Raw genomic sequence first — 24,926 nt, 5'->3', positions numbered from 1 at the left:
TATTGTTCTACTTTTCATCTGAATTCTTCTGGTGGTTGTTTTTGGTTTTTTTTTCTGCTTTTCACAGGGATTACAGTCTAGATTCAAAAAGAAATGTAGAAGCCATGGCATAAAATACTACAACACCTAACATTTTTGTACGTGTTTCACTCAGAGCAAGATTCAGAAGCTATGCCTGGCAGCATAGGGTCTCAAATGCATAGAGAAAGTAAGATGCCTTATGATGATACATAAAAGCTCTCAAAAGCTCAGTAGTGACTTGTCAGGAGGTAGCAAATGAGAAATGAGGAGTGCAGGTTTTTAAATCTCTCCCCTTTAGGGAGCTTACGTTCTTTACAAAGTATGAGGAAGAAGCATCTTCATATTTCAAAATAGCTACAGTTCTCACAGTCTGGGGATTTTACTCTTTTTGATGAAATAGCATAAGACCTGATCATATAATATTCCATGGGGTAAGTCAGACAAACAGCATTCATCTGGGGGTTTCTTTGTGGGTTTGGGGGAGTAAAGTATCACCTCTGATAGGATACAATCAATAGGGACCATCTAAGCAAAGTGGACACACAATAGTCTGTGAGACCAGGTGCGTCCAAATGCCCTGAGGGAGTGGGCTCATTATGAGATCGCTCTCTAACACCTGCAAACGATCATGGTGACAAAAGGTCCCAAATAATTGGAAAATAGTAATCATGTCCAATTTCAGTAAGTCAAGAAAGAGGATGTGGGAAACCACAGTCATTTTGTAGGAAGATTATGGAGAAAATACCCCTGGAAGTAATTTCCACACACATGAAGGGCAAGGAAGTGATTTGGAATAGTCAATACGGATTTTGTAGAGGCAAATTCTGCCTGACCAACATAATTGCCTCTAAATGAAATGGCTGTCTGCCTGTGGAAGAGCAGTGGGTGTTTATCTTGACTTGTTAGACTTTTGATATAGTGTACCACAACATCCTTATAGCCAAACTGGGCAGACCTAGCCCAGATGGGTAGTTTTAAAAACGAGTGCAAATTGACTGAACTGCAAGGCTTGAAAAGCAGTGGCTGGTCACTAGTGGCATTTCCCCGTGTTCAGTACTCAAGCTGAACTGCTGAGTCCTTAAGTCCTCACCAACAACCTGGATGACAGTGGTAAAACTCTCCCAGCATATGATGCCAAAATGTTGGGAGCTGTCAATACACTGGAAGGTGAGGTTGCTGCTCAGAAGGCTGGAAACAGGCTGGAGAATTGAGCTCACAGAAGCTCATGACGTTCAAAGACAAACAGAAATCCAGCACCTGGGACAGAATAACCCCATGCAAGGTTGGCACTATCTAGCTAACATTCTTACAGAAATATGCCTGGAGATGCAGGTGAACAAGTGGAACAGGAGTCAGCCATGTGTCCTAGCAGCAGTGAAGGCAGGATGTATGAGAAAACTGACAGCTGTGTTTGCTCAGGCCCTTTAAAGAAGGGAACAGGGAGAAATTACTGCTGTACACAGCTGCGTATGGATGGTGACAGGGAAAATGGAGCCAGAGGCCTCTTGGAAGTACCTAGCAAAGGGTTGAGGCAACTGACACAAAAAGCAGAAGGAGAAATTTGTTTGGAAATAAGGAAGGAAAACCTTTCTAGTGAGGGAGGTCAAAGGCTGGAAAAGGGACAAAGGTAGGCATAATCTTTGTCCTTGGAGGTATCTGAAACTGCTGGACACAGTCCTAAGCAACCTGGTTTAACTTTGAAGTCAGCCCATGCATGACTGAGATTGGGATCTTCAGATCAACCAGACTTCCAGAAATCCCTTTCAACCTATTTTCTCCCTGATTCCCAGCCTTTTCCCCTCTTGAATGAATGCAATAAAGTCTTTCTCCCCAAATTACCTTCAATATACATGTATCTGTGGGTTGGTTTTTTCCTTCTTTGTTTTTGTGGTTATTGTTTTTCCCTATCCTGGAAGATGTGATTATTTAAATACTTAAGCTGCATTTATGTTAGTACGCATAAACATACATATAATTTATATCTCAGGAGAATAGTTTTAAGTGGTAACCACCCCCCCAAACCATAGTGTTTATTTGTATAACTTACCTGTTATAGAAAAGAAAGACTGGTCTGTCATTGTTTTGCAGTCAGTTTTCAATTTTATGTGGAAGCTTTGAAAGATCAATGATGATTCCAGCAAGCTAGTTAAAAACCTTTTTTCCTTCAAAATGCAATGACCAGCATGATTTTAGTAAATGCCTGTGGGATACTTATTAAAGAACCCCAGAATAACTTTGCTCCATCACCTTTTCATTTCCATCAGCTTTTCAGGAGTCAATTGCTTTTATTTTTGTATGTGAACATCTGGAATGTAGCAAAGCTTTTAAAGAACTTAAATTTGGTGGACCAGATTCTCACCTGTAAAAAAAAAGACTGTGTATCTGTACACACATTGCAAAGGGGACTTGTAGGCACTGTTGGACTACCTCAGCTCACACAGTGACAGAGTGATAACCACAAATAATTTACAGCAGCTGACATTTGAGATCCTTTGCTTCCTCTTCCCCAGCTTTACGGGATGGCAATAAATGAATGCTGTAGGATGCTGCTGTACATATGGCTCCATGTCACTATGTATCTTCTTTCACTGAGGTATTCCTGGTGAACACTGTGGTCTGAGCTGCTGCTTATTTTAGTATATGAAGCTCAGTATTAATATAGTTGGAAAACCCAACTAAAATCCTAATCTTGAGATTAGGATTGATTTATTATGAGATTGATTACAAAATGAGAAACCAAGACCTAACCGCTAAAATAAAAAGCAGTGCCAAAACTGACACTTTTAGCTAGTTTAGATTAGTAGCATGGTGAGTTGTGGGAGGGAAGAGTCTCTTCAGAAAGATAAAGGAGCAAAACGGTTGGTCGATATTAATGAACAGTACTGACATTGGTGCAAATTCTTAGAGACTAAATCTACATGTGGCAATCAAAATATAAATTTTCCTTTTTTTCCATTTAGCAGCTCAGAACATGCATGCAAGTAAAATTACTGCTTAAGAGATAGACACACACTAGATCCACAAATAACTAGTCAGAAACAAGATTTTCTTTCCTGATTTCCATGCTGTGCTACTCACCTTGAAATAGAAATGCTGAAGTTGTTCCAAGTACTACACCTGTTGCAAATTCCAGTGCCCATTTTCATGTTGTATGCTTGTCTTTTAGCATGTGGAAGAGACCTTTAAATTGACAAAAAGTAAGAAATAGTGACACTAACTCAAAACCGAAACAAGCTGAAGGAATATAGAGAGAACCTTCATGTAATAATTGTGGTTCATAGCATCACTGTGTTCTAGGGCCACAGTATTCAGCTGGGGATTTTCCAGTCAGAAAGATGTAAATAGAGGCTGTGTAAGACAAAGACTGCCAATCTGGTGTTTCCAGAGAATGGTAAATTTATCATATCGCACATGTGCGGCATGTACAAAAGCACCTTTGGAGATGAGTCAGAATTACCAAGTAAGCATCTGTAAAACCAGCTGCACTCTATAGGTGCAACAGATCGTTTCAGTTCTTCTCAGGAGTGTTGACCATACTGTGAAAGCAAGCAGAGAAGCTTTCTGAAAGCATGTCTTTCAGGACATGCTTTCATACGCATAGTGTCACACAAGCTGTGTGTGAGTACTGCAGATTTGTTCAGATTTTCAAATGTTGTACAAAGAGATTTGGAACTGCTCATGCGCAGCAGCATCATGACATAAAGACTACATTTTTCAGTATTTCCACTGACAAAATTCTTGCGTTTCAAAACAGGTCAGCTTACTTACTGCTCTGTCTGCTACTTTTTCTTTGATTGTTTGCATAGGACTTGTTTGTTTCAAAATGGCGATAGGAGATCTGCGTCTTCCACTGTCTTTACCAGATTTCTGCAACAGCAGGACACTGACATGAAACTACTGAGTATCCTCACGTCTTACAACATGCAGTCAACTTGACTGTAATGGTACATGCAGGTAAAAGAGACATATGTGATCCTATAGCAACAAGTGTTTGCCACATCTAAAGTACAACAGCTGCTGTAGTTGCATTTTGGTTGCTCTAGTTGTATTTTTGGTGTGCTTTCACTGCTTTTAATGGAGTAGTAATACCTGTGGTCCTACACGGAGACAGGGAGCTGGAAAGCTTACCCTTTCTACTATGTATCCAGGACCCCATATCATTTGGAATTGGTGAGGAAGGAGCATCCAACCCCTGTGGATTGACTTTAGTCTGGATCTATCTCTTCCTGCAATTATGGTGCTGATAGCAGCACAATCTTGGCTTTTTCCAGTTCACTCTAAATTATTTTTGTACCTGTCTGCAAACCTAGAAACATGGTTACCAAATAGAGAAATTCTGAAGTCATTGTATCAGCTTCCAATGAATGAGACAAGACCATATTTGTCTTTACAACCAGCAGCCTCTTAATTTGGCTGCAATCAGCATCCAGCATGTATGTGTACTGCAGAGCTTTCTGCAACAACGCTTGTGACAGTCACATACCAGGCTACTTTTAATTTGCCTTTTCAATACCAGCCTCTCTGTATTTCATCCTACAGCTGCATCACTGCATGCACAGTAGTTAACATTAAGCCTTCATTTTGCACATCCCCCCCCCTTTTTTTTTTTGACTGCAGGTCAAACAAACAAACCTTTAGGTCTGCTCAGGAAAAAAAAAAAAGTATTTAAACATTCTACAGATGCTTGCTTGCTTCCATGGAAGAACTCTAGCATGAACAATAACAAGAAGAGAACAGTTTCACCTCCCTCTTCTCTTTCTGACAGAGTTGATTAAGATGTAGTAATAGTTAAGACTGAGCAAAAGGTTCTTTTTTGAAAACTAGCTTGTAGAATTGAAAAAAAACCCAAAAAAAACAACAAAACAACAGATGGTCAGGTATGTCAGTACTTCTCAATGCTGCACGCATTCATCCCCATTTAACCTAAGCCCACCAGGAGTGAGTGCACCAGAATTACAGCACAAAACCAAGAACTTGACTCTGCTATGACTGTAACGAGGTTTCTTTCTCACCTTTTTTAGCCCTCCACTTCTCTGTACCACCTTTTGAACGGCACAGAACACAGCAAAATAAATTACAAAACTCTGCTTTTAATTATCCTTACTCAGCAACATTTCCCCTTATTAATCAGTAGTCATGGCAGACGACCGCGACCCGCCACCCGTCTTTAGAGCTGTCTTAGGAGAAACAAGAGGCTTTCAGGACCTGACCCGCACTACCTTTCCTCACTACCTCTCGAGCGCCGGTGCATGGACCAAGCTCGCCACCCAGGGAAGCGGGGCCCGGCCGAGTCCTCGGCTCTCCCGCCGCCGGAGCTGCCGTGCGTGACTCCTTTCTCCCTCTGGAGGGAGACACAGTCCGGTTTTTGGCTGCCGCCGGCGCCGCCGCGTCCCTCCTGCCCCTCTCCGGCAGCTGCGGCCCCCCTTCCCCGGGGCAGCTGCCCTGCGCTGCCCTGCTCCCTGCCCGCCCCCAGGGGCACAGGGGGCCCGCGGAGCGGCGGCCGGCATCTCCCCGGCCACATGCGCCTGTGCGTAAACTTCGCACCCCCGCCCCGCTACTCAGAGGGGAGAGGAGACAAGGGAGAGCTGCGCTGCGGAGCGGGCGGCGCAGGGCCGCGGGGGCGGTGGGTGCTGCCGGCTGAGCCCCGCTCCTCGGTCAGACTGAACAGCGACCGCCGGGACCCGCGCCCTCCATAAGGGCTGGGGCGGAGAGCCGCGAGTGGCCGAATAAATACGGGGGAGGAGAAGGGCGTCTCTCCCTCTCCCCACCTCCTTCCACCTCCTCCCTCCCCCCCGCCGCGGAGGGCGCGCTTGGAACTGCCTCTGTCTGTCCGGGCGCCCGGGGCGTCTCCGCGCCCTTCCGCGGTGCCGTGCGCGCAGGCTGGGCGCGGGAGGCTGCTGCTGCTGAAGGTGAACCTCTCGCTCTCCAATTACTTTTCCCAAGAGAGAGAAGGAGGCAGCAGGAGGGGGAAGTCGTGCTGTGTGTGGAAGGCACACCAATCAGAGATGCTCTAACGGAGGGACTGCTGCAGGACGCGCCGGCATCTCCTCCTTCCTCTGCCGGCAGAGCTGAATCGGGACCACGCGTAGCTGGTGTAGGGGACGGAGCCGTACTAGGCTGCAGGACTTCCCCATCTCCGCTTTTCCAATAGCGCAACCATACTTCGTCCTCTTTTATTTATTTATTTTTTTTTTAATATTCCGAAATCGTGCACAAGAAACACTTCCAGTCTTCCCTCCATTCCCAGTTACTTCACCCTTCCTCTGGCATCTGTTAACCGGATTCCTGGTGTATTCCTAGAGAGGCGGGGGAGAGAGCCGGGCCCCGCGAGCCCAGCCCGGCCGAGCCGAGGGGAGCCGAGCGGAGCGCGGCACGGAGCCGCTCCATGCCCCCGAGCGCTGGCGGGGCGCGGGGCGTGTGCCGGCGATGCCCGGGCGGTAAGGCTGGAGCTCCCCCCGGACGGGAGGCGGCCGATCGCTAGGCATTTCTAGCAAGATTCGGGACTGCAGGTAGGTGAGCGGAGCGCTCCAGGGTCGTGTGTCTGTCTGTGTGTCTGTCTGGGCGCTGGTGGGCCCGCCGGGAGATCCCCTTCGCGGCTGGCCGAGACCCCGCGGGCGGCTGGGCCAGGTGTGAGTGTGCGGAGCGGCGGCCGCGGGCTGCGCCCTCCCGTTGCCCTAAAGTTGGAGCGAGCCGGATGTGAAGAGCTGCTTTGCCGTCCTTCTGCTGGGCACCCGGAGCAGCCGGCTACAGCCTTTCGCCGGGCGATCCTCAAGGCTTTTGTTTTCCCTTTTATTTTTCTTTGATTTTATTTAAAAGAACAGTTCAACAGAGCCGAGAGGGAAGCAAGGGAACCCACCTGATTTTCAACTTTTATAGAAAGGGCGGCCGCAAACTCGCAGGACCTTGGGGCACTTGAGGGTTACTCTGCCCGGACGCTTTATCGGCCGCCTTCGAAAAAGCGGCTGAAAGAGCGGGTGGTCGCTTTATGCGACATCTAAAAACAAACAAGCAAACAAAAAAGCGATAAAGGAAAGATTCATGACTCCGTTTCTTTCTACGTGTCGTGCTCTGCAAGTTGTGGATATATAGTATGAAACATACCTTGTCTATCCACGTTGCTTACTCTGCTTCTTATTGAGTCTGTTTATCTACTAAATATGTCGCAGGTTCTGTACGCCACAGTGAGAAGGCTTTTCCCTTATTCCATCCCATTTATAGTTTAGCAAGAGAAAGTTTTAAAATAACCTGTGCTGCTCGGACACCAGGTTATCAATGCAAAGAATAAAGAGCAAGAGCTTGCACTGCCCTGTTAGGAGTTGCCAGGCATTGCTCTTCTGTATGTTTCATTCCTACGGGAGTTAAAATCATTGCTTAAAGCATTTTAAATTACATGTGTAGTTACAGTTCTCTCTTTCCAGCTTTTGCTTGGAGCTTATCAGTATTTTTTTTAAGTACCTTAGTTCTACCACCCTGCCCCCAGCAGACACTGGCTCAGTGTTTAAATAACCGTGCTTTGACTCCTGTAGAACTGTCAATTTAAATAATAAACATACTCAACCCCTATCTCTGAAAACCCCATAAAGGATTCCGGGTCATAGGGTCTTTGCACGACAGTGGATACATTTAAATTACTATTGACTAAATGATAATTGTTATCTGGTTTCTCTGTCTTACCAACTAGTTTCAGACTTTAGCATTCAGCCTACTATATGTTTAACACTTTAAAGCTACTTTATGGGCCAATTTAAGTCAAACTGAAAAATTAAGATTATTTCCTGTGGTGTTGGGTACACACTCAAAGCATAGTAGTTCAGTGGTACTTAGGAGGATAGCTCAGCTGAAGTTGGGAAAGAGCATACTAAGGCATTTTTATCAGAGGTGGCAAAGGTTACAAGTTTCATTACACTTTTTCACAGTAATTGTGCTGTCATCTCATACCGGTGCCTAAATTGTTTCCTGAGTGTATAATTAACAGTAGTAAAGTAAATAATCTAAATTTCAGTATTAATATTTTACTTCAGAGAGCTGATGCTTCTGAGGCAGTCTTGAAAACCATGTGGGTTTTGTTTCACATAATTTCCAGTTTGTTTCACTACAATTTCCAGTAGTTATTCTTATAAATGTAAACTACCTAAGTACCATAATTTCAGTGGAAAGCTTTGCTCAGTTCATACAGCAAATCAGATTTACTACTCACTGGTTTTGCATGTTTTTTTGTATACATAGAAGGTTCTTCAAAACTGTAGTATTAATTTTAGATGCACTGATGGTAGTGGGTGACAGATAAAAATCTTGATTCTGTCTCACTGTTTTAATCAGAGAATGATGACTAAGTTGCCTGTATCATGCTGGACACACAGGCTAACTTTTTGCTGTCTCTTACGATCTGAGGAATCTCAGCTTTATGTGTAGATGCTTGTAGTGCACTTGATTATTCTGGTGGGGAATACATGAAAAACTTGTTCTCAATGAAAGTAAATAGATGTGTGTACAGATGGATATTGGAGATTGTTTTACTGGCAGGTTGCAAAGTGATGATTCATTCAGCTTTATCTAGATTTACATAAAGCAAGTAATACTTTACACTGAATTGTTGTGGCAGAGAAAAATATAGCAGCCAAGAAGTTTCATAATTTCATCACAGATGATGACAGACTTGATAAAGGGCATTTTTAGAGATACAGGCAGTATGTTTTTGGTAAGCAAAATATAGCCATGAAGTTTTTCAGATATGAGCATCTTCACACCAGAAATTATTGCTGTCTGTGTTGCTACTTATCAACCAATGTAAAGCCTAAATAATGTACTAGAAAGATGTTGCATTTATTATGTTGTATGCTTTGCTTACTATAAATAAGTAATGCAACAGTGCAAACTAGTTATCTCACTAAAGGAAATCACTGACTTGGAAGACAGAAAATCACAATACCTAATACTCATCTACACAGAAATATGATCACCATCTTGAAAAATTATTCTGAATGATACAACCATCAGTGAGCAAGTGGTTCTATGCCTCTGTTTTATCTTCCGCAGAATTTTATTAGAAATGCTTCATTAAGTCACATTATTCTGCAGCTGTTTGCTCACTAAAAATTAAAATAAGAATCAGGAAATTTATCCAGTAGAGCAGTAATATTTTCTTTGTTAAGTACTGAAAGTTCAAATAAAACAAGATCCTTTAGCATCAGTGTGCCAGAAGCACTGAGTACATCCTATTTTTGTGATGTATGGATGGCATTTACAGATGCAATTCATCAATGTATTTATTAGTCAAATGTCATCAAACAAAGAAGATAAATGGCAGTAAACAAAGACTGCATGGTAATACAGAGGCTAAAGCAGCAGAAGACCCTGCAATCTAATTAATTAATGTTCAGTTTCATATTTCCAGTCTGTATTTAAACATCTCATTTAAATGTCTTTCATCACTTTTCTATTGCATGTCTGAGCAATTCAGGTAGCAATAGCTTTTTATTGGAAAATACATTTTTAATTTACATTTTGCAATGCTGAATTTTGAAGGCATTGAGGAAAAGTTGTGTAAGGATGAATACAACAGAAGGGTCCTATGCCAGCAGAACTGAATACTGACCTGTCCCTGTTCACCACCATTTTTGTGTTGAGGGCAATCCCCAACTGATGTAGACTTTCATTGCTCCCTTGGAGTAGTTGCAGCTCTGACATTTTAAACCAGCTAGAATATTTGCTCCATTATCCTTAGATCACTGGATTTAAGAGTGTACTTGCAAGGATTTATTTTTATTTTTTTTTTTTTTTAGCATGAGAAAACAGTTACACACTATGCTCATCTTCACAGAGTCCATTGTAAGTGCACACTTTCACATTTGAAATATTTTTTAAAAAGCAAGTTCACTCTTAGGGCTGTTTTACCAGGAAATTTGGCTCACTGATTTGGTTTTATAAGCCATTGATATTTACTTCAAAACGCTTCTCATGACTAACGTCAGATATATAACATTCACCAGACATAGGAATGAATGTGGAAACATCAACAGTAATGTTGTTCATTTTTCCTGGTGACAGCTACAGAGTTATCTCCTTTTGCTCTTGGTAGGACTTGGGAAGATAGTGGGGTTTGTGCTTTGTTTCTTTATATACCCAAGCCAGCCACTCTTGTTTGCCATATGTAGTGAGTTATTTATCAAAAAAGATAACAAAATAACACCGGCCACCTAATGTACCTCTTCATACTACTAATGCAGAACAGTCACATTTTTAAGATAAATAATTCAAGTCATCTTCATATAATTTCTTTCATGTCATGTGTTTTGAAAAACACTTTGGAGATAGAAAAGAGAAAGCAAAGACCTTATGCTTTACTAGTTATGTTAGTTAGCATAACTACCAGGTATGGCATGACACTACATAGATAAAATGGGATGAAGTCACTGTAAAAATCTTTCTTAGCTTTTTCTTCTGTCTGAATACATCAGTACAGTGATTTGTAGAAGGCACTACAGCTGTAGCTGTTGCTTGAAGTAGCACTGGGAAAATGCTTTGTATGGATTTGATCCTTAGCCCTTAACAAAACACTTACAGGAGAAACTCCTATATGTTTTATGGCTTGGGAGAATCATTTATGTAATTGCATGTGTAAAAAGTTAGAAAACTTTTTTCCCTCACCTTTGAAGCTTATCAAAGCTCCTAATCTGTACTATGTTCATAGCTTGCATTTTCTAGTTGCCTCACTTCACATCTTGCTGATCTTGTAATCGGAAACTTGAACACAGGTCTCTTGGCACCCGGACAGCGTTGTATACAACCACCTCAGCTGTGAGCATCCCTTTAATAATGCCAAGGGGAAAGCCACAGTACAGGGTAGCACTCAGGTGAAAGCACACATAGCTTTTTTTTGACTCCTGGGTGTTCGGTAATCTTCTATGCCTATATCACAAATTGAAGCAAATGCTGCAGAAGGCGCTTTACATTGGCAGACTTCACAAGTAAATAATAATCAATCATAGTTCAGCAAACCTAGCTGGTTGTATAAATAGCAAAATATTAATAAATGAGTCAGTAAATATCAAACACTTTTAAAATAGATAAATTTTTAGTCTTTGTTGTATGCTGGCCTCTCTCTCTGTAGAATATTTCTTGTCTCCTCTGTTGCTATGTTAAGGTGCAGTATTTGAAGATGAGGTACTGGACTAGATGGACCACTGTCTTGATCCAGTAAAGCAATTTCTACCTTAAGGTGCAAGGAGGCAGTATTGCAGTACTGCATATTTATTTTACTTACAAGAACCAAACTGCAATTGCTTAGTGTACTGCTTTTGCTTTATTTTTCACTCTTGAAAACAGGATATAAAACATTTCTAAAATAAATCTGTCAGTAACATGCAGTCTCACACCAGCTCTTTTACAGAAGGAGCACAGACCTGACTAGTCTCTCACATTTGCAGTGATACTCTCATATTGGATTTCTTCTACTCCCTCATTGCATTTTCTTCATCACATATTGATAAGGCAGAGCTGTGGCCTCTGATCCATCTTGCCACAAAGCAGTGAGTTATGTAGCTCATCTCTGTCTCTGTCTGACGGGTTGTGTCATGGACAGGGTAGAGGGTGTGTCTCAGCCTTTGGGTCACCCCGTGGATTTTCCTGCTCACCTGACCATCTTTGTACAGAGCGGTCATCCTGGTTACAGGTTGTCCCTGCCTTCCCTCTCACCATGTGGAACTATGCATGAGAGAACCTGTACCCAAGGCTTTTACATGCAGTCACACAGTTTTAGGACAGGTGCTGCCTTCAACCTCGTGACTCTGCATTTGAGAGAGCTGTGGGCACTGTATCCAAACTGTGTACTCTAGATCCCCTTTCAGTTGAGACTTTGAGTGTTTGTTTCTATTTAAGACATCTGTTTGGCCTTTCAGGTTCTAGGCTCGACCATAGTTTGTCACTGGCTATTGTGTTATTGCATTTAATGACACTGCAAAGTCACACAGAATGGCTTGATGGCTCTGAGGAAAGCTAATGTCTTTCTGTGCCATTTGTATGTTGTAAACTGTTTGAAATGTGGATCTTTTCCAGTAAGGGATGAAAGTGGGTACCATCTGAAGCTTGTCTCATGATTTATCTAAGATGAATTAGTAGTCTTAGTTCGGTTTGAACTGTAGAGTGTCCAAATCTCAAATCCAAATCATTGGGAAAAATTAGAATGTGTGCCTGCTCTGTGCAGATAGGCAAAACTTGAGGTCTGATCATGTGAGACATTTCAGCTGGTGGGGCTTCAGTGGAACCAAATTAATTATGTGATTCAAATATTTTCTGAAGTGAGCCTGAATAAATATTGCTAACTGCTTAGAGTGGTCTGTGCTGAAGGCATGTAGGTGAGGTGCTGTTTTGCCAAGTATGTTTGTGTCTGTATTCCAGGTATAAATTTAAGATTTCAGCTTTATTTCAGTGGTTTTCCACTCCTACACCTTTAATGAAGCTTCAATCCCATTATATTCAGAAGAGAGACCATACAACAGCAAATAAATTTCAGGAAGATTCTACAGGTATATGGGTACTCTGTATTATAGAGTTAGAGAATACCATTACAATAATGTAAATTTTCAAATATGGTGGTGTTGGTGTGGCACCAAAGTAAAATTTCATTTTCTGGCTAAGTATATCAGGCTCTGGTATTTCTGCAGGAAATTAGGTCACGTTTAGAGCCTAATTGCAGAAAAAAAGATCTGTTTCAGCACCATCTCAAGAGAAGAATATCCTCTCTGGGGTATATCCTCTCTTCAGACTCTGTTACCTGTGTGACTTTAGTGTAAAAAAATTTCCATCTATGCATTGCAACAAATAAGCTATTATTAAACAAGACGGAAGTTTTATCAGGAAGCAGGAAATACAGAGAGACAAGTTCAGTTCTATGGGCTTACTGGAATCAAGACACAAGAAATATTGTATTTATATGTTAACATAACATGTCATAAATTTAGATATGGTATTATCAGCCAGTCCACTGACATTTCTCATTATTATGATCCTGCTTTGTTTTGTTCAGTCGAGATTTATGAGGGATAAAACCTTGCATTGGAATTAAGGTAATATTTAAAATGTATTACTGCCAAAGTGTCCAAACCTTCATGAGGAAGGCATTATGTTGGTATTTGTACGATATGATACTCAAATGAAGAAGTGGCCATGAATCCTGGTTGAGCTTCTGATTTAGGAAATGTTGGAGTTTTTTTCCTAAAGCAGATTCATTTTTCCTTTATGGCAATGAGATTTTATTATTTGGTTTATAAACATTGCCAATATGATTGTTCTGATTTAACCCCAGTAGGCAGCTCAGCCCACTCAGCCACTTGCTCACTCCCTCACAGTGAGATGGGGAAGAGAATTGGAACAGTAACAGTGAGAAAACTTGTGGGTTAAGACAGTTTAACAGGTAAAGCAAAAGCTGCACATGCAAGCATAGCAAAACAAGAAATTCTTTCAGCACTTTGCATTGGCAGGCAGGGGTGCAGCCATCTCCAGAAAAGCAGGGCTCCATCACATGTAGTGGTGACTTGTGAAATGTATGCCAATTCCTGCTTCTTCCCTGTAGCTTTATATGCTGAGCATGACCTCAGATGATATGAAATATCTCTTTGGCTGTTTGGGGTCAGCAGTCCTGGACCTACAATCTTTTCACTGGTGGAGCAATGTGAAGAACAGGAAAAAGACCTTGATGCTGTTTAAGCACTGTTCAGCAGCAGCTAAACACATCTCTGTTATCAACACTGTTTTGGTCACAAATCTAAAACACAGCAACTTAAAAGCTACTGTGAAGAATATAAACTCTATCCCAGCCAAACCCAATACAATCTCTACCACTTATTCTTAGAATTTGGTCCCATGTTGTCCAGTATCCTCTCATTAATCATCTCTTTTCCCTTCTCATTCTCTGATATAAACAAGTATTATTTCTTTAGTCTATGGCCCACCCACCAGTGTATAATGTCTGTAAAATGCCACTTGAGTTCATCTAGTCCTTGGCTTGGATTCTGTTTGTTATGGTGGTCACTTAGGAGAGGAGAGGTGGTTGGTTGTTGTGTGGAGTTAATGGGCACAAAAGCCAGCTCAAGTCGGGTCACTCCTGCACTTGCGCTGTTTTTTTTTAGGCTTGTCCTCAAGTGGTTTGGGTGGTTATTGCTGTAATGCTTACTGTAACATGTCGCTGTTAGGGGCACAAAAGAACAAAGCAGGCAGCAGAAAAGTCAGCAGGAAAGCTCTCACTTTATTTTTCTGACTCTGTTTTGTATACACTTTGATCAGAAGGCAAAAGATTGGCTCCACAGGTAGCCACCTCTTTGACCTCATTGGTGAACATCACCATCAATCATCTTTCTCCTCCTAGAGGAGATATATGTAAACAGATATATGTAAACAGAAACATATATAGTTTTCTTGAAGCTGCATGAGAATAAAATGCAAATAATGAAAAGCAGGCAAACTTAGGGCGACAGTAACATGCAAATCAAATCATGGGTAATGGCAGTTTAAATGTATATCTATTGCAAGAAGGCCATAGAGTTTTACACTGTAGTGAACTTCTCTGCTTGCCACTGCTCCAGCATGGGTCTGTCCATAGATCACAGCCTCTTCAGGGGCATATCTGCTGCAGTGTGGACTAATCCACAGCTGTGGTCACTCTGAAGTGTGCTCCACTGCTCAGGTGTGGCCTTACCCTTGGACCACAGCCCTTTCAGGGGTGTACCTGCTGTGTTGTGGCCTTATCCATGGCTGCTATCTCTTCAGGGTCACAAATCTGAAACACAGTGAACTGCTATTAAGAAAGGTAACTCTATCTCAGCTAAAACCAGTACATTGATAAAAGTATTTTTGGTGATTGTATTCCAGATTTACCACATAGATCAGCTTGTGACCAAAGCCTAACAACGTAAAAGTATGTAACTCTGGATAGCTTTCTTCTCCTTATATACTGCTTTTGCATCAGATGTGATTCTGAGCCCACCACTTGCAGTTCTTTGTACATTACCTTGGGCCTTTATATGACTCTGTGAGGCTTTAGGCATCTTTAGCCCTCCTGTTTGGGCAGGCTGGTGTGGCATGCACCTCCTGTTTGTGTTTGTGTACATGCAAATACATAGCTGCCTTCTCCCATTCTGATCATGTCTGTGTCCCCTCGTGTAATCGTTGGGGTCACTGCTTATGGAAAATATACTAGGAGAAAGGTTAAGCCTTAATCAGCTGTTCTGAGTTTCTTTCCTTTTGAGGCTGTGGTATAATATTTCAGGTTTGAGGATTTTTTGATAGCTTAATAATTCTTAAGTATATAAAATAGTCTTTGGACTTTTTTTTTGTTGTTGCATTATTATAAAGATCTATTGGACACTGAGTAAATACACACTTACTATGTTTTTTCATTGGGAGAGAAATTTTAAAATTACTAATTATTCATCAAATTAACTTGTCATAAAACCCCTCTGTGAGAAAAATGTTGACCCAGCTATTGCCACAGCTGCTTGAATACTCCAGGTCTCTTCATTATGACACCTTGTTCCTATTTCCACTTTAAAAATTGAACACCCAATAATGACACTCATATTCTCTCCTTCCTCATCATGCCTCAGCTGCTTATAACCTGACTTTTTCTCCTCTACTTCTTCTTGCCCTTCCTTTTCTCTTCACTGTTCACCTCATCTGCATTGGTGTCATATGATCTTTCCGAATGTCAAGTAAATGCAGACTGCAGTCAGCATTACCAAATTGCTTTCGTGCCAAAAAAGTCTCTTTTCATGTGCATGACCCATCCTCTCACAGTTAGCTGCAAGCCATTCTGATTCCCAAATTTACCATGTATTTTCTATTTAATGAGCTATTAGACATTATGCACTTTTTAACTTCATTTTTTCTGACTAACTGCATTCCTCCTGATAATTATAGCTTTAGAAAGAAACAATTAATTTGAAACCAATTCTGCAACAGAAGTGGTATTATTTAGATAGCATTCCTCCATCTCCATGCACTAGGGATTATCTCATTAGGATTCATTTGTATTTGGAAACTCCTAGAGACCACTCTATCAGTCCAATAGTCACCATGGTGTCATCAATAACATAGACAAGGCTACTGCATATGTTATTTTAATAAAACACAAAATGAAGGTAGATACATGGCTGGCTGAGTAGTTACTTTTTGCTTTATATAAATTAAAAAATATATTTTGTGTACTTTCTTCACCCAGGCGAATGCTTTGAGTAAACTTGTGCACAAACACAAATAATATTCCATATGTATTGCAAAGATTTGGACATTTTTGAATTGGTATGTTATTCTCATATATATTTGTTTGCTAATGATAATATTGTTTGTTAGGATAATTCTTCAGATTAAGTGGTTGTCTAATAACAAGTTGGCAAAAATTGCAGCTGACTCAATTACAACAAAGGAGTGAGTTTAATACTGGCGGCTCACACGTTCCCTTACATCTGTGTATTTATTAAATCTCATAATATGTACTAATGCAGGCTATATAATCCTGTTTTTTTGTCATTGTGGTCAATTATGTCTCATTAATAGGTACAAACTAAATGTATATGCAGCCTGCCAAAGGATCACCTTGTGGTAAATCCTAATAATCTTTCCATGAATTCTAATATTTTTGGGTTTTGCTATTTAAAGTTCCACATAAGCAAAATATGGAAATGAATAATGGAAGGAAAACTTATGCATGACTCTGCCATGGAAGTTGGTAGAAATGTCCCAGCTGTTTTAAAATTAAATCTCTGATAGACTCTCTTCATTGGTTGCATATTGCAGCTGATAGCTCATTTTCACAGATACTTTGTGGGAACAATATTGAAAATGTTCCTGCGAGAGAATTTCCTTTCTCTGAATCTGTAGATGTTAAATGCAGATTCAAAATGAATTTTGAATCAATACAATTGAAAAATATGCTGAGAAGTTTCGGTATTATGTAGAATCCTTGTTGCCTTTGTAGCTGAAGGGTATGTTGGGTATTCCCTTCTGTCTTGGATAGTGTTAGGTAACAATTTACCTGTGCCCTGTGCACCTGTGCAGCCCAGTTTGAGAAAATAGCTAACTATACAGGTGAGTAATTAGTCAAGCAGATAGCTTTACTTCTCCCTTCAGTTCTCTGAAACTTTTTGGTTCAGCATTGCTTCAGTTCAGTTGCAATCTTTTCTGTTTTCTTATCATAGTAACATGACAGGCCTAGTTGTGTCAGCTGAAATAATAAAGTATTTCTTACTAGTGAATGATTCAGATGATTCAAAGCCAGATTTTTAAATCAAAATGGTTTTTAGTCTCCCAAACTTCCTCCCCATTAAACAAAGAGATAAAATAGTCTGCATATACCAATTCCTTCCCAAGCTTTACTGTTTTACTGAAAAAGTAAGAAGCTATGATTCATGCTTTGTCCACGGCTATTCTATGAGCTTCACATTTCAGTCTCTGTGTCTTTTTTGTGTCCTAAGCTGTTGTTGGTAATTCATGGCCTCCTTCCTGGAGAGACAATTTGTAGCTGTCTGGTTCTTCTAATTTCTGTGCGTATTCTGGTCTTTACCGGAAGATCTGTATAACTTTTATCTAACACCTGAAAAGAACATTTTTCCGTTTACTGACCAAGCCATTATGACTTCAAATTATTTTCCATCCATAGATATGATTATTCTTCTTTTTTATTTGTGGCTGATACTTGCCTTTGCATGTAAAATATATTTATGTCTCTGTAAGTATAGCAATCATTAAAATATATTGCTCCGACTGTGTATGAATGGCTAGCTATGTCACAGTCTACACTATCAATTGAAACCATAAGATAAACATATATAGTTTTGCTGTATATACAGTATATTCTTAGATCACCAGTGGGATGTGGAGTTCAGACCCACAGTGATGAGCATAATAGCGATGAGACATTGGAAAGATTTAAAGGCCCATATCTCTCTGTTCTTCCACTTCAGGGGTTGTTATTTTTTTGGTAATTAACAGACCTACTGTAATGTTTTTAGGCATTGAACTGCAGGTAGTTTTGGAGGTAGAGGGAAATGGATGATGGAACTCTCTATATAATGATAGGTTGGTTCCCACAAGATGATTGTTTCTGGTAGAAGTTATTGTTTGAAAATCACTGTTTGCTTTAGTTTCTTCTTTCCCCTCAGATCAGAATTCTTGAACTTAATTCTTTGTCATGAAAGAAGTGATTGGAGCCCAATGGAAAAGGAAATAGTATAGTGTTAAATAATATTATAACAAACAATTTATCTGTTCTGTTTTCATCACCTGTTGCTGAGGTTCTCCAGTGAGTCTGATCTTAGTAAAGACTTTCAATTTTTATCAATTAGATCTCTTTTGTGAAGAAGTTTCTCCGTTAAGGTACTTCAGTAATGGTCTGAGTCAGAGAACAAGTGGGACTACAGTCTAACAAAAGAAGGAACTGAAAATGTAAGAAAAATACTTCTTTGTGCTTTGATGAATGCTTTGTCATATTCTTTCTGCTGGTTAGTGGCAGACAGTGTTTCACCTAGCATTGTTACAGGACAAATGCAAATTTGTCTAGGATCTGAGTAGTTGTTTCCACTTTGGAGAAAAGAAACTGTATCTGGCCTCTGCCTTCTGTTCTATTTTTATTTTATGCTCTTTTCATATTTTTGAAAGACATTTCACGAATGTTTCCCAGAAATGTCTAACTGTGCATTGTAGAAAAGCATGTCTTCCTATGACTTTCTGCGGAAGCATGGTTTGTAAGGCCTTTTAGTTTTCAACTATTGTACATGTTTTCTAGCATTGAAGAAAACAAAACTATAATTGGGGAAATGGAGAATATTCATGTCTGTAGAGCAGGGAATACAGGTGACCTCACCCTGATAAATAACAGCTGTGTTAATTACTCCAATTTAGCCTTGGCCCGGTGAGTTACAGCTACAGCCAGTCAAGGGAAGTGTGGTAAAAGGAGATGGGTTAGCTGCTGAGGGGGCATTGTGAAGGAGGAGGAGCCTTGAGGAAGAGGGAGCTAGAGGATCATGAAGAAGGATCCTGGGAAGAGACAACCTCTGTTGTGAGGTCAGTGTGGGTCTGCAGTTAGAGCCTGTTGTTGGAACCTGCAGTCAAAGCCTGCAGTCAGAATCTGCAAACTAATACATGCAGTCATGGTTTAGTAGGCAATACCCAGCAGTCAGAAGCTGCAAGGCAAACCTACAGGAGGAGCTTGCTGCAGCCGGAGTTAGTGAGTAGTTAGAGTCAGGATGGCTGAGCTGTGAAGAGGAATTAACCTGGACCCTTTTTATGCTGTGATAAACAAGGAATCTGTGTCTCGGTTCATTTCTACCTTCTAACAAGAGGGCTGTTGCAACACATGCCCTTTTTTTAAAATTATTTCTTTATTAATTAAACAGTCTTTAACTTAGGCTTCTGTCTGAGAAATCCTTCCTTGGAAAAATGAACTCAAATCTATTGTTCTACTAGATTTTTTTGGTAGGTTTTTTTTTCTTTTTTAAAGAATTGTTATTGTATGAAATAATACCTTTGATTGGTAGCAACATACTAACTATTAGGAACTTCTACATACCTATAAATACATTTCTTTTACAAAAATTCAATCTCTAAGTCAAATACACCTCAGTCCAATGAGTGAATGCCCATTACATAAAGTAGTGCTGTAAAAAAGGAGCACAACTCCTTGGTTTTCTTTTTATCAGTATAATAAGTTATAGTAGTAATTTTCTGTGAGAGTCTTAATTTTGCAGTATAATATGCAGTGAACTTGTAATGGTTCCAGAAATTTCAAGCCTCTAGTCCTTTATCTGTCTTTGAGTATAGCTAATTCTGCCATTCCACTTACTTTGAACACCAAGCTTCCTTGGTGAAAAATAAAAATCTTAACTGATTTGTCGTCAGGGTTGAATAAAACAGACAGAAACATTTAAAATCCAAAGTTATTTTTAATATTAAGAATCAAATATAGCAAATATAAAATGGATTTTAAAATACAGGCTGTTCTTTCTATCTTATGCTCGGCTTACCTCTTCCGTTTGCTCCCCTGAGTTGGTTTGACTTCTGCAGTTGTTCAAAGATCTGAGTAACACAGTAGCTTCTTTAGTAAAAGCTAAAGGACTTGAGCAACAGACACTGCAATCATGAAAACTGGTTTTTAAAATAGCATCATATCCCTTCATGATTAACTTTGAGTTCAGTTTCTCTGCTAGCCTACAGTACAAAAAAGCTTAGAGCTTCCAGACTGAGTACTGCATACCTCCTTTTTAATTTCAGTCTCAGAGGTGACGAAGGAGGTTTAAAACCTGCTCAGATGGCCTAGATCTGTCAGAGAAAAGAGAGTCGAGCCCTTCACATAACCATTGCAGATACTCTGAAATTCACTCTGAGAATCTCATATAATAAAAGCTCTTTGGGTGGCTGATTTTGACTGAAAAGGTGAAGGTGGAGCCACCTCTCAGCATTTTCAGCACTAGTAAAACTTGTGGTTGGAATTTACCTTTTCACTATGGTATTATCATATCTGGAAGCTGGATAACAGCTACAATTGTGTTTTACCACCCCCTTGTGTTACTTGATTGGCCTGAATATCTTTTTCTAGCAATTAAATTTTGTGACTTGGAATGATACAGCTAGATGTAGCAGTCTCACAGGTCTCATAGTATTATGTTTCCTTGCCTGTTCAAACATATGGTAGTAATTTTATTTTTTGAAGTTATTCTTTTTAATCTTGAAGCCTCTGCTCAAATTGTATTAAGCCTCCTGGTATTTGGAGAAGAGTAATAATGGTGCATCATCAAAAAAAATTCCTGAGCCAGCATACAGAACCTGAAAAGAACACCTTTTTAGACATCTCCCTCTCTTTTTCAAAGGCCCCCAGAAACCACAAATTACAGAAGATTAAGAGTAAATGTACCTTTAATTGTGATTTATTTTGTTGTCAGATGATGAATTTTTGCAAAGCAATATTTGAAATTACAGTATCTTATTTTAATGATAAATGAAACTCCTTCTTTAGAGACTTAAGCATTCTGCTAGAAGTAAAACACTTTGTATGTCACCTTGTTGCTGCTTTGTGAAGTTTATGGAAGAGTCCAGTGCTGGTTGGCTTTAGGTGTTTGAAATTTGGTCATAACCTACCAAAAATGGTATTGAAGGCAGGATTCATCTTTAGATTGACACCTAGAATAGCCATCCAATTGCAATTGGAGGTTGGTGCTTTAGCTTCATAGTCAAGTGAGATCCTGGGTAGGATTCAGGTACATAACATAATTTAAAACTCTCTAAAGCATCTTGTCTGGCCTACAAGTGCTACTTCAGATGGGTGCAGAAACTGAATCAGATGCAAAATGGCTTGCATCACATCTGCTGATCCCTTCTCTTGGGCATTTCAGATGGCTCTAGATAGTTATGTTTGGGCACTTGAATCTTGTTGCTTATCAATAGACCTAGAAAGTGATTCTGCTTGCTTTAAAATGCCTCTCTACTGTGGATCAACTAAATTGTACTTCAAATCACAGCAGGTTGGTTAAGTTGAATAAGTTGTCTTAAAGGTAGAATTTTGACTATTTGTAGTGAACATTTTAAATGTGGCAAAATATTTAAGATACTTGAGTAGACTTTATAGCAATGTACCAGATCAATAACATGTCAAATGTCATGTTTCCCCCCTCTGTACTCATCACTAGTGAAGCTGCACTGTGAGGTCTGTGTTCAGTTCTGGGCCCCTCACAACAAGAAGTAATATTGGTGTGATGGGCGATGAAGCTGGTGGAGATTTGGAGCACAATATAAGGAGTAGCTGAGGGAGCTGGAGGTGGTTAACCTGGAGATGACAAGGTTCAGGGGACACCTTATAACTTTTTACAACTGCCTGACAGGAGGTTATACCTTAGTGAGGGTCAGCTTCTTCTCACGGGCAACTTGTGACAGGACGAGAGGACAGAGCCTCAGGCTCTGCCAGGGGAGGTTCAGGTTGGACATCAAGAAAAATTTGTTCGTGGGAATCGTGGTTAAGCATTTGAACAGGCTGCCCTGTAAGGTGGTGGAATCACCATCTCTGAAGGTGTTCAAGAAATGGCAGGACATGACAGTGCTGTGGTTTAGTGGACTAGGTGGTGATCGGGCAAAGGTTGGACTTGATCTTGGAGGTCTTTTCAAATCTAAGATTTCGTTAACTGAACTGAGTACTTATATTTCAATACCTAAACGTAGGTGTCATAATCCTGAACATACTGGTACCTATGTTACTGATAGATAACAGAAAGAATAGTAGCACCATATACAACAATAATGCAACTAATTAGCATTGGAGGCAATTTCTGCTAAAACTTTTATTTTCATTTCTTTTTTGTCTGTCATTTAATGATATAAACTAATACAAAATCCTAATGTGTGAAAAAGCCCTCTGCTACCCCTTGAGAATCTGGATATTAAGATGAGGTTTGAAATATCTCACAGGATATGAGCCTGTTAATCCAACTCTTTAAGCTAGATTTAATGTTTCTGATAATTCTAAGAGAAATAAATAATTAGAGATTTTTAATAATATAATAATATATAATATGTTACCTGTATTATATATGTATTAATAAGAAAGAAGTAGTCAGCTTTTAGAAGTAGGTCTGGAAAGGGTGATTCCAGCTTTCCTTTTAGTTTATAAGGAGCATGACATTAACTAAATTTTATTTCTGAGATCAGGTTTTGTTGCTGAGACCATCATCCAGAAAGATAGTTAATTTGAGAACAAGCACTTAGTGGACTGTGATGTAGCGAGGAAATGAGAGAAGAAATTTCCAAAAGAATAAATAACCATATACTAAATGTGTGTAGAAATCTACTTACAGAGTTTCAGAGCAATAAACCAAATGCAAAGTCCCGAAAGATGACTGTATTGTTTTGGATTAAGTATTTTTGTCACAGTGGCACTTAGCATGACCTTTCAGGACTGAGGTGCTGAACAATGATAAAACAAAACATTTTTCTGTCCTTTAGTTTGGTTCACTTGCAAGACTGATGACTGCAAGAGAATCTTTCAATCCTTAGTCCTCACTGCATCTGCCTGTCATTAAGTGTACAGCTAAGTGATAATATTTTGTAGCTGTGCCAGTGGTCCATGTGTCTTGGCCTATGAGGAGTGGGAAGTACATTATTTCTGACATCTGCTAGTGTTTTATCTTTTGATAAAAGGTATTTTTACTGAGAACGTTATAAGGATTTCTTCTGGGGATTTTATTTTCTAATGAGCAACTTGACTGTGATTCATTAAGCTCCTCTAGTTTTGGCCCTTTGTAGAATATAGGTCTACTGGAATCAGTCCCCAAACTCCACTGTGCTCATTGGCACTGGATAGCATCAATCTATGGAACTGGAAAAAATGACCAACATTAAACAAAGCAACTCTCCTTCCTTTGTCCTAATGGGAGTAAGTAATATAAGAAATCCACCTGTGTTGCTGTGGGGCATGAAAGAACCACACTCACCCATCAAGTTGAGAAGTGAGGAGAGAAGGAGAAAGTTTATTATGATTTGGAGTTTTTATAGGGTTTAGAATTTGTTCAGGGATTGGGGACCAAGAGTAACACCTCTCTGACCCCAGTGGTCAACTTAGAAGTCCATCAATTTGTCCTACCCCCTGGAAGGAATGCTTGTTTACAAAATATCAGTCTTTGGGTTTGCTACAAACACGAGAAAGCTCCAGCAGAAATGTGAAAAACATCAGAAGGCTGAAAAATTAGGGTGACATACCTGCTTTGCTACTTCTTAGAGTCTTAAACTCTTTACTACAGAATTACAGATAATTTTATACAGAAGAAGTACTTTTGCTTATCGTTTGTGTGTTGAAGTGATTCTTAGTGTAGACATCAGCAGTTGAGCTCACTAAGTAAAAAAAATTCTTGGCTCCCCCTATTCTGACATGAATGTACCTTCTCTCCTCATATGGCCTTTTTTTGTCTTCCCCAGAATTTATCTTTTCTCAGTAAATGCAGAGTAATTTTTGGCTGTATTTTTAGTCACTGAGAGTCTTCAAGGCTCTTATGAAGAACTTGCCTTGATTCCTTCAATAGCTGTATTTGTGAAATATTTTTTTTGCAGGACACTTCTATTAGCAGAACATCAATATCTGATTAATTACAGATGAGGTGTCCAAGCAGTATTTATTAGTGCAGTTTCCTAACATTCTAATTAATTGTAAAACAGAAGAAAATTTTAATTATGGTTGGAAAGATCCTACATACCATTTTAACATTTTTACCATTTAATTGCAAGAAATTATCCAAACAACCAAATTTATAACTACAGGGGGAAAAAAAAAAGTATGCTACTTGTAATACAGACATAAAATGCTTTATGATAGGTAAAATTGTAAGCTCCTTCAGGAATTTGAGGATTAGAGTCCTCTCAGTGAATAAACATTATCTTTCTTATGTACTCAGTTGCCCTCCTTTATAAATGTACCCTTCAAAAAGGCTTTTTAATTTTCCTTTAGAATGCTTATACAATTTAAAAAAAAATATTATTTGGTACATTGTTTGTGGTATCATACGGCAACTGTAATTTCAAGCTTAAAAACCAATGACCTAATCTGTCTTAAAATGTTAGAGTGGATAGATATACCTATATTGATGGATGGAGTTTAAAACCCTAGGCCTGTCTATAATGGAAAGAGGTAGCATCAGCATTTTGTTCTGCTGAATACTATTTAGGTAAAAATGAATGAGGGATGAACTTTGTTCAGCCCTGGTTCAAAGCACCATTAGATATTGGTCCAGGTTTTGGCTGAGGCATGAGCCTTCATATGGCTAGAATTCCCATGAGCTGTGTGAGAACTGCTTTGAAACAAGATACCGGATCTTTAGGCTATTTGCATGGTGGCTTTTTTAGGACCCATATTAATCAAGATACATAATATATTGTGTTTG

The 24,926-nt window shown here is 39.8% G+C and overlaps 1 protein-coding gene across 1 annotated transcript in view; it reads left to right on the top strand.

The window, feature by feature from the left end:
- The first annotated feature begins 5,806 nt into the window (after window positions 1-5,806).
- TAFA2 (TAFA chemokine like family member 2) overlaps window positions 5,807-24,926 on the top strand; it is a 208,422-nt gene continuing 189,302 nt past the window's right edge. The window contains exon 1 of the mRNA XM_066319086.1: window positions 5,807-6,530. The gene's annotated coding sequence lies outside the window, so the exon portion shown is untranslated. The remainder of the gene's footprint in view (window positions 6,531-24,926) is intronic.

The sequence above is a fragment of the Sylvia atricapilla genome, chromosome 5 (assembly GCF_009819655.1).
Source record: "Sylvia atricapilla isolate bSylAtr1 chromosome 5, bSylAtr1.pri, whole genome shotgun sequence".
Lineage (NCBI taxonomy): Eukaryota > Metazoa > Chordata > Aves > Passeriformes > Sylviidae > Sylvia > Sylvia atricapilla.
Note: the sequence above shows the minus strand (reverse complement) of the source record. Positions and strands in the feature narration are given on the sequence as shown.